Below are 9,714 nucleotides of genomic sequence, written 5' to 3' on the forward strand. Positions count from 1 at the left end.
CCCCCTGCCCCACCAACACCCCAGCCCACAACAGTTCACCAAAACCCTTTAAGTGGCCCTCCAACCTAAATAATTGTCCACCCCTGTTATAGTGCTTACTTCTTTGCAAATGAACCAGACAGTGGGGATGGGGGATTGGCCAGGCTGGGACAAGCTTGAGCCTGCACTTATCTGCTCACACCTCACTAATCTCGACCCCCACAAAGTACCCTTCCAAAGGATCTGGCGGTGCCCCAGGATGCCATGGCACCCTGGCTGAGAATCACTGATCTAGAGGAAGGGATACTCCAAACCTTGTTTCCTCTGGTCCCACAGATGCTCAGAAAAAAAGCCAATCACAGGCTTTCTTCCAGGCTTTCTCCTGGAAGAAATGCATTTTTCTATTTACAGCTGCAGATTTATTTGGTTAATGATATGGTTGTCATATAGTGCTGTAAACAGATCTCTCATTTGAGGCAGATCTGATTGCCCCAGGCTTGGTGCTCATCTGCCAGTAGGTATCTAGGGAAAGCACACAGCAAGATAGACTTGTTCCTACAATGAACTATGATTAATTTAAATGAGCCACAGATGTACACAGCAGTGTCCCAGGAACAACTGTTAGCACATTTTACTTCACAGGTACTTGAAGAAGGGATGTGAATATGTGAATGCCTGTAGGATTCCAGGAAAAAAGTGGCTCTCTCCTGGAAGAAATGCAGTTTCTGTTTACAGCTGCAGATTTATTTGGTTAATGATATGATGCTTATATATTTTATCATCCTGGGAAGAAAACAAATAAATCAATGATATGCTTATAGTAATACCCAGTGATTTTTTTTTAACAGACCAATATAAACTGATTGGATTATGAAGATATTGTGTATAACAAAACACACAAACGAAATCCTTGCTCTAAGGCCATGTGTAGACAAAACAACTGGCATATGTGCGCAACACTTTAAAGTGGGCTAAATACTTTTGCAGCACTTTAATGGTGTCAGTTTTTGCATGCGTTGGCAGTATAGTGCGCATCAGTTCCAGGCACTGTAGCAAATTCAGCGGTGTAATGTGCCTTAAATGAAAGCAAACTAAGACTCCTCCAAAGAGTTTTAGTTTGCTGCCCCTACAGCTGTGCAGCGAAGCACCAGGCTCCATTCAGCTCAGTGGCTCTTCAGCAAGCCGTGCAGCAGCATAGTAAAGCAGGCTCCACCCAAGAAAAGTGGAAAGCCTGATCTTTTTTTCTTTTCCCCCTGGAGCCTGCCTGAGCTGCCTGGGGGCCCTGTGCTTCCCTCTGTGGCTGCGGTGCCCCCTGGGACCACCTGAGCCAGGTGCCTGTGGGCAGATACCACCTAGGGGTGGGGGGGGACCAGCACTGCCATGGAGGGAAGCACCAGACCCCCTCTGCAGCCCAGGGACTGCTCCTCCTGCCGGCAGCTTGCCCTCTGCTCCCCACTGCCAGAGAGGCAGGTAACTCAGTATGTTCATGACACAGGGGTTTAAAGGGCCCTAAATTGAAGCGGTGTTTTTAAAAACCCACTGCTTCGATTTAGGGTCCCCATTTCATCTATACACACCCTCAAACAATACTTATGTTACAACCTCAGTTGCCAGGGATGGAAAGCCATACTCCGCTTCAAAAACAACCCTAACATTATACAACAGGTTGATAAGGGTGTGCCACTGCTGTCATGAAAAAAACCAGCATATATACAGGGTTCCAAGAGACAAGTTTCCAACATGGAGTATTACAAACTCATGACAGAGGACCCCAAGGTGTAATACCAAGAGAAACTGGATTAACTCTGTCTTTTACCAGAACTTTAAAAAGTTCCACCCCTCCATCAGACTAACTCTAAACTACGCCACTCAGCAAATTAATTTTTGAGATGCCATGATGAAGGTTTGCAGTGGCAACATTACCACAACGCATCAGAAACCCACCAACTGGCACAACTAATTTTATGCCACCACCTTTTACCCCAAACACACCACCTGATCAATCTTCTACAGATACGCTTTACATTGCAACCACATCTTCTCTAATTTCATTGACTGGGAGGTACACTAAGATCTGGAGCAGGGATTCCTACAATTAGGAAGCAATCCTCAAACTATAGCTACTAAAAGCAACAAAGCCAAATTCAGACCTTATTCTGACCTGCTACAATACCAACCACAAGACCAGAACAACACACATCCTCTGGTTCTCACCTACATGATCAGCTGGAGAGAGGAGACAGCGGCATGCAGAGTGGTGGCACCCTTGGCACATGCCTGCATGTCACTGTTCATGAGGCCTCCCAAAGCGTGGGGCCCAGGGCAGTTGCCCCAATTTAGACCCCCCCCCCACCACCACCACCAAGGGATGACTCTGTATGGAGGACAAACCCATCCTGGCTTACAGGCAGCTCCCCCAACATCAAATGGCAGCTCTCACACAAAAGACTAACTAACTTCTATTCTCACAGAGGTGCCAAGCCTTGCAATGGACCCAGATGCAAGCTGTGCCTCCTCATCAATACAAATTTCATCATCACTGGACAAAATAACAGATTATAATACCCAAGGTTCATTCACCTACACCTATACCAACATCATATATGCCATCACCTGCTTAAAATGCCTCTCTGCTGTCTATACTGAACAGATACCTGCATGTAAAAATGAATACATTGCTTGCAAACTTCTTAGGCACAGCTCGCCCACTTAGCTTGCAGCCAAGCAAGCCTTTGTAGCCAGGCAAGCCTTTGTAGCTGTTACATAATTATTGGTGAAATGATACAGAGAAAAAAAAAGGAAAGCAAACACCAGACATGATCACAGCAACAGTGTAACAGAGATGTCATTAGAATCACATTTGATTAATGTAACCTACCAGTTAGTCACTGCTCATATGTCAGTGTCCTTGTCACAAATAGGATCTTTTAAGAAATTAATTAGAAAGCAAAACGTATTACAAGCTAACCCACATGAACTTTCCATTTTTTTCCCATAAGCAGTAATGATTTAAACCAACAGCTGTCCTGTGTTTGCTGTAACTGACCAAAACAATTATTTCTTCAAACACATGAACGTGTATTTTTTTCCCCCTTAGGTTGTTCCAGTCACAGCCTCAACAAATTGCATTTACTGTTAATCTAATGTAAATAATTAAAACACTCATTTAATGCAGTGAAATCAAACTTAGCAGCCCACGGCTGCTTATCTGCCCATGCTACTCAAAAAAGTTTGGTATGAAAGGCTGGGGACTTTAATGCAGAGCGGGAGAAGGGGACTAAGTTGGGCTCTAAAGGAGTAATCTAAATAAAAGTAGAGAAAAACAAGAGGCAGCAAACATAACTCAGTTTCCCTCTTCTAGCTTGGCTAAATTAACCATTAGCTGGGGAGGGAGTCTAAGTCTCCTAAGAGTAGGGTGACCTTCATTAGTCCAGTCCTGGCTGGTTGTTCAAATGTCATGGAGCAGAGTCCAGCAGGGACAGGGAGCAGCACGGTGGGCAAGGCAGGTGGGTGGGCAGACACTACTGTAGCTGGGTAGGAGCAAGGGAGGCAGACTACAGTGGGGTAGCACTTGCTCCAGTCCATCCACCTTGCTTCTGCCCAGAAGCAGCAGTGTCTGCCCACCCACCTGCTTGGCACACCATGCAGCTTCATGTCCCCACTGGACTCTGCTCTGGGATTTTTGGTCAAGCAGTCAGGACCAGACTACAGAAACTGGGCCTGTCCTGGTTTGCTCAGGATATACAGTCACCCTATTTATGAATAATCTGCCACATTCAGACCTGTGGCACAAACACATGCTAGTAGTGCATTCAGTGACATGACTAACTTCTATCATTCAAATCTCATCCTCTTTCATCCTCTTGCCAGGAAAAGAGCTATCTGTGCAATGTAGCATTCATTGATTTTTAAGCTTTTTGTTATTGTAGTTTTACAATGTACACTCTCTATTTTTCTTCATTCATTAAGGCAGGCTAAAAGACATGTACCTTTCAGTTGGTGCAGACCATGGTGAAGTTTATGATGGACTTCAGCTCCCATGGAAATTTTTCATCCATTTTCTAGTTATTGATTGGGCCCAATTTTCTGTAAAAAAAAATTCTTGAATAAATTTCTTTAAATGTTTGAGATCCAAAAATACTTGCTTTTCCTTCTCAAGTAATTATAACTGTTCTGAACAACTTGATCCAAGCACTAACTAATAAAGCAGTCTAGCTATGATTAGTCAGATGACATCATGTGAAATTGTTCCTATTCCAATTGGTCAAGCATACAAGCATTTTTGGTGAAAACACTCATGCATGCAAATTACAAGTGTTCATGGAAATCAAACTGTAAATGCAACAATGAACTGTGATTTATCCAAATCACTCTGCTAGAAATTTAATTATAAAGTGTTCATGGAAAGCTAAGACAAAAAAAATGAATATGACTGAAAAAAATTCAACAAGGTATTAACTGGGAGTCCAGTTTGATTAAGTCCAAATGTTAAAAGGCTGATGCCCAAACTATATTTTATGGCTACTTATATATGCTTACTAAAGAACTGGATCCAATGCTCATTCAAATCAGTGGAAAAGCTCCCAGAGACCTCAGAGATGTTGTATATGCTCCCAATAGTGAAAGCTGGAAGGAGGAAAAAAATAGGGATTATCTTAATACAAAGTTATCCATGCTCACAAAAGTATGTGTCCATGACTGAGCAAGGGATCTCCTGATGGTGTTATTCTCTGGAAATAAGATAAAGGAAAGGGCCCAAGAAAAAATCCTTACAAATGCAGAGAGATCACATGCTGATTGAACAGGTATCAGACAAAGTTGCAGGAGACTGGGGTTCAGCTGCTGAATTGCTACATGGCATTAGGAAAGTCTTTGTATCTCCATTTATCTTTCCCTCTCATACTTGCCTGCCTTTCTTTCAAGGCAGGAATAGTTTGTACATCACCTACCGCAACTGAGATCCAGTCTTAACTGGAGACCTTTAGCTATTACTTTAATATGGGGAATGATAGCAACATTGATTTCTCTCTTACATCTCCTAGGTATTTTCCTTCTGCAAAAGCCATGATAGTGTATTACTCGGTTTCTCCCCTCCGATTACTTTGTTGCTCTTGTGTAAGCCATGTAGAAAAGGCATCCTACAGCTCTTAAACAGACTAAGAAGCCACAACCATTCAGAAGAAAACAAGGTTTGCGTTGTAACCTTAAATTCTTTTCTGCATCCATGTACCAAATGGCAAATGTGAGATTCATGTGGACAGTATTCAAAAAAATAAAAAACCAAGATGCAGCAGAAGCCCCAGGGGAAGAAGGGGAAGGGTTTCGTTCTGAAATTGCAACACAACAGTTTCATACTCTGATGTCTTAACTTGCTTTGTGGATGACTTCAAGAATGCAGCCTTTCCCAGCTAAAGAAAAAATTACAGGCCAGCATGGGAGAGGAGGTGGGTAGTGTCATCATGAATCATGGAACAGATGTAGTATGTGTTCATTAAACTTCCATATAACAATCCAAGGGGAGATGGATATCATCACCCTTGCTCTTACCAGGTAGTACATGGATAGCCAGCATTCTTGGCTTCAGATGAGATTACTCAAAGAGCCTAGTGTTACTCAGCTAGAGCAGGATGGCAGAGTCAGATACCTCAACCCTTTGTTTAAGCACATTCATCTAAAAGGAGAGATGTTATTTTAGTGAAGGCAATGCTAGTTGATCAGGATTCAGTTCCTGGATTTGCCATATGGATTCTTCTGTGACCTTTGGCCAGTTACAGAATCTTTCTGAACCTTAGCTCCCTTTTTTGTAATCTAGGATTAATGATCCTCCCTCCCCGACTTTTTTTGCTTCATCTACTTATGTCTAGTTCATACACACTATTTTTATTCCTGTACAACTACTTTGGTCAGAATTAGGACTTGAACCAGAATAGCTGAAGTGGTACAATCCATAATTTGGATGTTGACTTACTGATATGAGTGCCCAGTTCCACTGGGGCTCAGAGCCTTACTATAACACAAAAATCTGGTCATCATTCTCAAAGGAGGCTGGTCCTTGAAAAATGGCCTCTCAATTTAAAAAGATGCATGTTTATGAAAATATAAATTTTGTGAAAAAATATATTTTTTAAGATAATCTAAAAATGTAACAAGTAAAAAAATGACATTTCAAAGTTTCAGTTTGCTGAGAAAAGGTCTAACAGTGCTTATTGTTGCTCCCAGCTGGTGGAATCCCTATTGCAGAATGCAGGACTATGCAGGGTTTACACATCTCCAACCACATATTCTGTCTGGTCTCTCTTAAGAGTTCACTAGTTTGGTAAGCACACCTGGGAATACTTAATAGCCTTTCCAAAAGAAAGATAAAAACAAAACAAAACAAGACCCTCCCGCCAAAAAAAAAAGAGTTATATATTTTTTTCTTCCTCCTTTGGCAGAACTGGCTGGGGAGAAAATAGCAGTCTATTACAGCGCCTAACTAGCATCATAGTTAGAAAATTCTTCCTAAAATTCAACCTAAATTGGCCTTTTTGCAATTTCATCCCATCCTTTGTGGATGCTGATCACCTTTGTTCACCTTTTGATCACCTTCATTATTTCTCTTATAAATAATCCTTCTTTTTTTTGTAATGTTTTCTTTTCTAAATCTTCCCTTCTCTAGAATAAATAACCCCATTTCCTCTAGCCTTTCCTCATTGTTCATGTTTTCTAAAACTCTGATACTTTTGTTTGTGGTCCTCTGGGTTCTTTCTGATTTGTCCACATTTTTTAAAGTGTGGCATAAAAAAACTGAACACACAACTCCAGGTGAGGTTTCAACAGTGCTGAAAAGAATGAAATGATTTTCCATGGCTTGCATGAACTCACTCCTGTAGCATCTCATGTTTCCAGTTTTATCAAAGTGATTTTGAACCAAAATTTCATTCTGTAAAGTGCATTTCAGTGGTTCTCAATCAAGGCACCATAGCACCTTGGGTGCTGTAAAATCCTTTCAAGGGTGCCATGGTGTGCCACACAGTGATAGCACTATTAGCTTTACAAACATGGTTCAAAGGATAAACTCCAAGATTTCAAATATTAATCTATAGTTGTGGTCTTTCTGAGATCTTTGCAAAAAACAATTGCTCTTTTTTTTGCCTACAGAAAGATTATAGAGTTAATATACTAAAAGCTGGCATTTTCTAAGCGGTCCCTTGAGTCTGTCCAGAGATGTCTTGAGTCTAAGAAGGCTGCGAACCACTGGTTTATACCATTCCCACCCATCTTATGGTCTTCTGAACATTTAATAATTATTTTTCAAGTCATTAATGAAAATATATTCAACATCCTGGACCCTGGAGAGACTCCTCTAGAAACACACTTGACACCTCCTTTCAGTCTGCCATTGAGCCACTGGTGTTCTTTGAGCACAATTATCCAACTGTTCTTGAACCCACTGGGACTATGTTTCCTTAGCTATGGAAACTTTGTTACAAAAAGAAGTCAGAGTGGTTAGGCATGATTTGCTCTTGAGCAGGCCTGGCCAATTATTTCAGCTAGAGAGCAACTTAATGAATTCTGGTAAGCTGCTGAGGGCTGCACAAAATTTTTTTTTAGAAAAAAAATCAACCATAGATAAAAACAAATCATACACTAAAAATCAAACATCTACTATAACGTACTTTAATTTTATTAAAAATAATTTCTGTTCTGATTTATATTTTTTAGTAGTGTATATAAAGGTGATTGCATAATAGCTGCAATAAAATCGTACTCTTGCACATTGTTTGTAAGGGTGTGTGGGGACTAGAGGGAATATAGGGTATGCGTATGGGGGGCATTGGTGGGTTGTATGTGGGTGGGGTGCAAGTTGGGGGTGTGTATGTGCTAGGTTCTGGAAGCCAGCTGGGGAAGGGAAGAGGAAGGGAGGTGTCAGATGGTGTGTGCAGCAGAGCTTGCCCAAGTGGTTCAGGTAGCCTCCCCCCCTCCTGGCCGTTGGATGTCCCTGTGGTATTCTGCATGCAGTCAAGCTCATCCCACTCCCACAGCAAGCTTCTCCTGATGTTAGCCATCCTCCATCCACACAGACCTTGTGGAAGAACTCTCCCTGGGCCTTGTAGATGTTATGCAGCACACAGGCTGCAACAATGACCGAGGGGATGGTGGACTCTATGACTTCAAGGCAGGGAGTGAAGGTGTGCCAGGGTCTCTTAAGCATGCCTTGCAGGGGTCCAGTTGACTGGTGTAGGGCTGCATGAGCCAGGGGAAGAGTGGGAAGATGGGGTCCCCAATAAGCAGGGGCAGGACTGCCACCACACCCAGCTGGAGGTAAAGCATCCCAGGTGCAAAGTGCCCATTCTGTACCAGGGCTGGCAGGGTAGAGTTACAGAACACATGGGCATTGTGGGCACTACCTGCTCAGCCAGCACTTATATTGGTGAATGTGCTGCAGTGGTCAATGACAGCCTGGAGCACAATGAAGTGGAAGCCCCACTGGCTACAGTAGGGGCAGTTGCCATGGGATGGGCAGGTGACAGGGATGTGGGGCCTGTCAAGGGCCCCATCCAGCCCTGCCACCACCTCCAGAGGGTCACACACCCAAAGTACAGTGTGCCCCAGCCTGTCCTGGAGGATGCTGCAGAACTCCAGGATGGCCTCCCCAGAGGTGTCCTTACCCAAGCCGAAGAGGTGGCCAACATAGTGGAGACTGTCAGGCATGGCCAGCTTGAGCAGGGTAATGTGTGTCCATAGGAAGGGGCTGCTGCATGGTGGTGACCTGCCACTCTAGATGTGGGCAGAGCTGCTTGAGGAGCTCCTGGAAGGTGGTCTGGTTCATCCAAAATTACTTCAGACACTGCTTATTGTCCCAGGTGCTCTGGACAACGTGCAGCCACCAGTCCTGGCTGGCCCATTGCACCCAGAGGAAGTGTGGCTGGAGGCCCAGGAGTGCATGGATAGCACTGGTAGTGGCATCTAGTTGTGCATTGTTGATAACCCTTTAGGAGTCCAGGCAGCAGGAGAAGGTCCAGGTGGCAGTAGTGCAGTGGCAGGTGGCCTGAGACACTGAAGAGAGCCTGGCTAGATAGCTGGGCTGCACAGGGTGGTGGTAAGAGCTGAGACTGACATGAGCTAGGCAGCAGACACTGCAGCAGCACACCATAGTGAACAAGATAGCCACAGCAGGAGCCCAGGATGCTGGATATTGCTCCTGGGGGTGGAGCAGCTGTGGCATGGTGCACACAGGCTCTGATGGAAGAGCCACATCATGCCTGCCCAGAGCTCTGCAGGCCACTCTGGGCCAGGAAAGCTGGTGGCCAGGGAGCAGGGAGTGGGACTGCCTTTTAAAAAGATGGCTGCCAACCACAGGCAGGTGTGGCTGGAGCCTCCAGCTCCCCCTGGCTGCTGCAGGGGGAAGTACAGAACTGGATGGGGGAGGGTGGTATTGGGGGGGAGAAGACTGCAGCCATGAGCAGGAAATCTGCTCTAAAATCTCCTCACATGTAGACACCTGCCCAGCATGGGTTTACTTCAAAGTAGTTTACTCTGGAGTAAACCCATCCCGCAGCATTTGCATGTGTAGACACATCCCCCATCTGCAACTTTACTCGCGAATGGTAAATTCTTGATTTTTAAAGAGCTTGACAAGGAAACAGTAAATTTAATTAAATCAAGTTACCTAATTCTGATGGATCATATGAGGGGTGTCTGAATTCTGTGTATAATCCATTTCCCCTTGTCTCTGGCGGGGGGGGGGGGGGG

This window comes from Gavialis gangeticus, unplaced genomic scaffold (assembly GCF_001723915.1).
Source record: "Gavialis gangeticus isolate Ggan-Ray unplaced genomic scaffold, GavGan_comp1, whole genome shotgun sequence".
In the NCBI taxonomy this organism is placed as follows: domain Eukaryota; kingdom Metazoa; phylum Chordata; order Crocodylia; family Gavialidae; genus Gavialis; species Gavialis gangeticus.